This window comes from Hevea brasiliensis, chromosome 3, assembly GCF_030052815.1.
Source record: "Hevea brasiliensis isolate MT/VB/25A 57/8 chromosome 3, ASM3005281v1, whole genome shotgun sequence".
Classification (NCBI taxonomy): Eukaryota; Viridiplantae; Streptophyta; class Magnoliopsida; order Malpighiales; family Euphorbiaceae; genus Hevea; species Hevea brasiliensis.
In genome coordinates this window covers 69,040,871-69,048,554 of record NC_079495.1, presented here as the reverse complement: position 1 = coordinate 69,048,554, position 7,684 = coordinate 69,040,871, and positions in this window count along the sequence as shown.

The following is a 7,684-nucleotide window of genomic DNA, read 5'->3' as shown; positions in this document are numbered from 1 at the left end:
ATGAAAATTGTGTCATTTAGTACCTATTTTCATCCCCAATTGGTCCCATATCCATTGGACTAGTAAAATTTTATTTTTGGTCCCTCAAAGGAAATTTTGGTCATGCTGCCAGCACATGACCTTATCCAATCTGAATTGGCTTTTAATACCAGCACTTCTAACACACCTCATTTGGTCAAAAATGACCATTTTTCACTTCACATTAGTTCAAAGACACCATTTACAAGTTTTTCATAATTTTGGTCTCTAAACCCTAATGTCCAAACCCTAATTCACTAACCTCATGCATTTACTTGATTTTATGCCTCTAACCATAATCATTCAACTAACTAAGGTTTATATACCCAATTAAATCCATCAAACCATGTAAATATACTCCCATATGCATGCTGGCTGAAAATCATTCATGGTCCCTTAACAAATTTTTATTTCATTTTAAGCATTTTTCTAAGTTAACTAAGTTATAAACAAAAGTAATAAACTCATTTGCAACTTAAATCACTAACCTTTGTGTAGCAACTTCTAACTCCCCTTTTCTCCAATTTTCTCTCTTCTTTTCTTCTTTCTTTGATGACCAATCTTCTTTTCAAGTTGCCTAGACAAGCTTTAACTATGGTGGCTTACTTTTCTATGGTGAAATCTTATAATATGCAAGCTCAAAATTGAGCTTTAATGGAGGTTTTGGTGTGGGAGAGCGAGAGTGACGTTTTTGAAGAAGACTTTTGTGTTTTATTTTTTTTTTCTTTTCTTTTATGTCTTAAGAAGACCAAAAATCAATTTAAGTAAATTTATTAATTATATTCTTTATGGCATCATGCATGATGTCATGTATTATGTCATCTCCCTACACCTTTTTCATTTTCTCTTCTTTTTTTTTCTATTAGTTTTTTAATTTAATTCTCGATTACGAAATTTTCTTTTCTCCGATTTTATTTGACAATTAGGTCAGGAGTCAGCTCTCGGGGTCAATTGACCAAATTGCCCCTCGCCGGTTCTTCCCGGTTTGCAATTAATTTAATATTTCTTCCGGCTCCCTGACCTAATTATTTGACTGGCTTAATAGTTCTTTTCCATGATTTTCTCTTTTCCACTATGTTCATAAGGGTCCTAAGGATGGCGGCGTCACATTTTATGGTTCGAAATTTGAGTTTAAAATGACTTCGCAGTCGTTCCGAGAAGGTCACCCATCGTTGTGACTCTCAGCTCGTTTAACTTCTTATGTTCTATTTTTCTTGTTTATACTTAACTAATTGGACATTACTAATTATTTGTGTTTATGGCTTCTCTAGTTGTCTTAAATGTGGTTCTAATCCCCTTAATTGTCCAGACCGACACCGGTCACCGGCACAGTGAAATATACCAGGCTATGTAAATAGGGGTGTTACAATTCTCCCCCCCTTAAATAAATTTCGCCTTGAAATTTTACCTGGTATTAATCTCTGAACAGCTGTGGGTGCTGTCTCCTCATGTCATCCTCTCGTTCCCAAGTAGCCTCCTGACCCGAATGATGGTTCCACAGCACTTTTACCAACGGTATTTGCTTTTTTCGTAGCTGCTTCACCTTATAAGCCAGAATTTCTATGGGTTCTTCTTCATATGTGAGGTCTGCATTCACTTCAATTTCTTTTACTGGTAGTACATGAGATGGGTCTGATCGATACCTCCTCAACATAGACACATGAAAGACATTATGTATCTTCTCCAACTCTAGAGGTAGTGCCAAACGATATGCCAAAGGACCCACTCTTTCCAGAACGTCATATGGCCCTATGAAACGAGGACTCAGTTTCCCCTTTCTACCGAATCTCATAATTCTCTTCCAAGGAGAAACATTGAGGAATACTTTCTCACCCACTGCATACTCAATATCCCTCCTTTTCAAATCAATGTAGGACTTCTGACGGTCTGATGTAGTCTTAAGTCGATCTCTGATCACCCTGATCTTCCCCTTAGTCTGCTGAACAATTTCGAGTCCAATCATCTTTCTTTCACCCACGTCATCCCAACACAACGGGGTTATACATTTTCTGCCATACAAAGCTTCATATGGAGGCATTCCAATGCTTGATTGGTAGCTGTTGTTATAAGCAAACTCAATCAAAGGTAAGTGTGTGTCCCAATTGCCCTCAAATTCAATCACACAAGCCTGTAGCATGTCCTCCAAGATCTGAATTACCCTCTCAGACTGGCCATCTGTCTGTGGGTGAAATGCAGTACTGAAGTTCAATCTAGTTCCTAGGGCTCTCTGAAGACTACCCCAGAATCTAGAAGTGAACCTAGGATCTCTGTCTGATACGATGGATACTGGCACTCCATGCAGTCTCACAATCTCATCAATGTATAACTTGGCCAATCTTTCTAAACTGTAGTCCATCCGAACTGGCAGAAAATGAGCAGACTTAGTTAGTCTATCAACAATGAGCCAAACTGCATCATGACTCTTCTGTGTCCTCGGAAGTCCCATTACAAAATCCATCGTTATTCTCTCCCATTTCCACTCTGGTACTGGTAGTGGATGTAACAACCCAATGGGTACTTGATGCTTTGCCTTCACTTGCTGACAAGTTAGGCATTTAGAAACAAACTCTGCCACATCTCTTTTTATACCCATCCACCAGTAATGCTCCTTTAGCCTTCTATACATTTTTGTGCCACCAGGGTGCATGGCAAAAGGAGACTCATGTGCTTCCTTCAAAATGATCTGCCTTAAATCAACATCATTAGGAACACATATTCTGCCCTGGTGTAGCAGTAGGCCATCATCTCTAACTGAGAACTCAGGTTTATTGCCCTGCCTAACTTCTTCCAACAGCTTCTGATACCTCTGATCATTCTGAGTAGCCATTCTAATCTGATCAATCAACACTGGCTGTACATGCCATGCAACTGCTGTCTGCCCATCATCATTAATCTCTAAGCTGGCATGCAATGATCTTAACTCATGTACCAAAGACAAAGGAGTAACCCATAGACTTGTCATAGTCTTGCGACTTAAGGCATCAACCACAACATTAGCTTTCCCTGGCTGATAGTCTATAAGATAATCATAGTCTTTTATCAACTCTAACCATCTCCTCTGTCTCAAATTCAGCTCTTTCTGGGTACCCAAATACTTCAAACTCTTATGATCTGTGTAGATGTAACACTTTTCCCCATACAAATAGTGTCTCCAGATCTTAAGAGCAAACACTATAGCTGCAAGCTCCAAATCATGTGTCGGATAATTACTTTCATGCGGTTTTAGCTGGCGCGATGCATAGGCAATGACATTTCGATCTTGCATCAATACACAGCCTAATTCATTGTGAGAAGCATCACTATAAACTATGTATTCTTTACCCGGAGTAGGTAAAGTCAAGACTGGAGCTTCAGTCAAACATTTCTTCAATTCATCAAAACTCTGTTGGCATTTATCCGTCCACTAAAATTTCACATCTTTTCTGAAACTGCGAATCTCTGTGACATTTCTGGGTGGCCTCCAATTAAGGACAGCTTCAATCTTACTTGGATCTACCTTAATGCCCTCTTCTGATACTACATGCCCCAAAAAGGATATCTCCTTCAAGCAAAATTCACACTTCGACAATTTGGCATATAGCTGTTTCTCTCTCAAAGTCTGCAGTACAATCCGCAGATGTCTATCATGCTCTTCTGCATTCCTCGAATAGACCAATATATCATCTATAAATACCACAACAAACTGGTCGAGGTATGGTCTGAAGATAGTGTTCATTAAATCCATAAAAGCAGCCGGAGCATTAGTTAACCCGAATGGCATAACCAAAAACTCATAATGGCCATAGCGGGTTCTGAAGGGAGTTTTAGGAATACTCTGCTCTTGTACTTTTAGCTGATAATAACCTGATCTCAGGTCAATTTTGGAGAACACAGCTGCACCCCTCAACTGATCAAACAAGTCATCAATGCGGGGCAATGGATATCTGTTCTTTATTGTCACCTTATTCAACTGTCGATAATCAATACACAAGCGAAGAGTGCCATCCTTCTTCTTAACAAACAATACTGGCGCTTCCCAAGGTGACACACTAGGACGGATAAAGCCCTTGTTAACCAATTCTTGCAACTGCACTTTCAACTCTTTCAATTCTGCAGGTGCCATTCTATATAGCGTTATGGAGATTGGGTCCACACCAGGCATAACATCAATCTCAAACTGCACCTCTCTTTCTGGAGGTAATCCTCGTAATTCATCAGGAAACACATCCGGAAAATCACATACAGTAGGGATGTCTCTTAGTGTTGGACTCCCTACTCGGGTGTCTATCACATGTGCCAAGTATGCTTCACACCCCTTTCTGATCATTCTTCTGTCTAATTCAGCCAAAATGATGTTTGATGGTAGTAAATGCCTTTCCCCATGTATTACCACATCACCATACAAAGGGAGAGCAAAAGTGACTATCTTCAGTCTACAGTCAATCATGGCATGATGCCTGGCTAACCAATCGCCTAAGATGATATCATACTCTCTGAAGGGCATTTCAATCAAATCTGACAGGAAAACATGTCCTTGGATCACCAAAGGACAGTCTCTATAAATTCTGTTGACCCGGACCTCTTCTCCCAACGGACTAGTTACTAGCACTTCAAAACCCATTTGCATACATGGAACAGCAAGTGAACTGACTATGCTAGCACTAACATATGAATGGGTTGAACCCGGATCAAATAATACAAATACTTCTTGATCAGAGATAGAGAATGTACCGACTACCACATCGAAAGTCTCAGCCTCTTTTCGTTGTCTCATTTAATAAACCCTGACTGAAGCACTTCCTTGTACTGACTGACCAACTGTGCCCTGACTGCCTAAAGCAGTGCCTCTACCTCTGCCTCTTCCTCTGCCAACTGACTGTGAACCTCTGGGAGCAGGACTCTGAATAGATCTCTTGGCAGTAATAGGAGCTGGACCATATCTTGAAGACGGAGCACTAGTGCAGTCTCTTGCTAAATGACCCTTGCCTCAGCAGTTAAAGCAGGCTCTAGTGGCCCAATAGCATTCCCCCCCATGAATCTTGCCACAAGTCTCACAGGGGAGGGCAGAATGTGAACCCCTGCTCGACTGCTGACCAGACCTAGGGGGCCTCTGTCCAGAAAATCTGCCTCTACCAAATCTTCCACGTCGACCCCTACTGGGCCCACCAAACTTCTTTTTCTTTCCAGAGGTAACACCAGAACTCTGTTCAACTGATTTTTTCCCCTTGTCTTTTTCTAATTTCTCAGCTTTTTTTGATTTTTCTTTCACTGGGGTTGCTTTTGATTCAATTCTCTCCAGTTCAAGTGCTTGAGACATGAGCTCTGAGAAATTGCTGTGTCGAAATCCCACAACTTGTATCCTTATCCTAGGCTTCAAACCCGTCTCAAATCTCTTACATCTTGCCTTGCTGGTAGTAAGGAGACTCCCAGCATAATGACTTAAGCGGGAGAACTCCCTCTCATACTCTGCTACTGTCCTGTTGCCTTGTTTTAGACTCAGAAACTCTTATAACTTCTGATCAACATATGCATCCAGGATGTATTTCTGTCTGAACTCTCTGATGAAGTCATCCCAGGTCAGCACTGGTGGTTTAGCCAAGCTGTGGGGGATGGCCTTCCACCAATCATACGCATCCCCTTGCAGTAGCGACACAGAATACTCAAACTTTAGTTCATCTTGGCAGTGCAGCTTCTTAAATACTCTGTCCATTCTTTCAAGCCATTGCTCTGCCTCTAAAGGGTCTACTGTACCCTTAAATTCTGCAGCCCCATACTTCAATAACTTGTCATACTGTCTGACTAGAGGCAGTGGTTGTGTCACAGGTGGTTGGGGTGGAGCTTGAACAGGCATACCCCCAGCCATTTGTTGAAACATTGCAACCATCTGCTGTGCGAACTGTGCAGGGAACTGCGGCATTTGTGGGGCTGGTGCTACTGACCCACTAACATTCTGTAAAACTGGGGCTTCCCCTTGCGCCTCAACTTCAACAGACTGCTCAACTGAGCGATCCCCTTCTTCCATTTCAGGCTGAAGTTAGGGTATCTCCTGAACAAGTAACACATGGAGATTTCCCTCTGTTAGTTCAAATTTATGATGTAATGCACTGTATGTAACAAATATGGACATTGAGCAGTTGTACTTAACAAAGAAAAGATACAAATTCTCAAGTTAAAATATACTTCAAATATTTTGCTCTGATACCACTAAAACATGTCACACCTTACCCCTCTGTAAGGCATAACATGATCCCGTAGAATACCTAATGAACTACCGAACTTCACCTACCGATAACTCATTAAGTACCCTACAAGGGATTTTAAAACAATTTTCTTACTTTTGATAAGTGGTGAGCATTTTCTAATAAGTACTTAAAACATTTAGTAAAAATTAAAACTAGTTAATATTTTTTGCCCATTTTATTTTTACACAAATTTTATAAAAATTTTGACAGAGTTTCCTCTGTATTTTGAGAAAACAGTTCTTCAAATACCTGTAAAAAGCACTTCTAAAAATTTTTCTCAACAACTGCTTCAATTTCATACTCAATCTCAATCAATTTCTCAACACATTTATCAACTTTCAAATTTCAAATCCACTATCCAATGATCATCAAAATACTAGCAATCCATTTCATTCAAATTAAATAAAATAGTTACATTCATATTTCATTAGAGACAAAACAATTTATATATATATATCTCATTACAAAATTTACATCAAAGGAAATTCAAACTAAATTTTTTTATTACAAACTTCAAACAAACTTTGTACAAGCTGCTCAAGACCCATTTACATGTCCATACTTTTATATGCAATATATACATCAAAAGAAATATTTACAATTAGGGTATAAATTATACCTGATGACTTTAAGCTAATATCTCCTCACACCTCAGCAGCTCAATCTGCTGCTCCTCTAGTCTTTGCATCTGCAACAGCAATAGAAGCTATCGCTGAGTACTAGGACTCAGTGGTGCACAACATACTAAAATAATCTTTATGCAAAACTTAAATCATATTTATTCAAAAAATTTGGCTGAACATGAGAATTAAGTACAAATCATGCATTATGAGGTTTTAATCCCAAACAATTTCATTTTGAAGTATCAAATCACATTTCATAAAACCCAAAGTTAGATCAAGCCATTCGAAAAAAATAGAATCTCAATAGCCAAAGGCTAAAGAGAAATCACATCATAAGGCTAGCTAGCTTAAATATATGGATATCCATTCACATCCTCTTCTATTGGCACACCTCAACACTTCTCCAGAGAAGGAATCAAAATTCGAAACTAATTACCTCCACTAGTCATGCTAGTGAGGTGTTCAAATATATGGTCATGACACTGTAGTTTCAAAACTTATCTTAACAATTTGCTAAACATTGTCATTTCAAATATACATAATAACTTTCAACAATTTAGATCAAACATCATAAGAATGCCATAATCCAATATTTCACATTATTCAAAACCGTATGCAAAAGATGATTATAAAAAGTATACGTTGTGCACAAACCTCAAGCGAGTCGCCTCTTGGCCTCGACTCGGTTCCTCGCGTTCCTTCCCTGTATTCTTTTCAACTGAAACACAAAATTTTATAATGTTTCAGTACTAGAACTTAACATAAATCCAAAATAAATTTAGCCTCATTTTTACCTAGCTCTAACGTGCTAAACTCGACGTT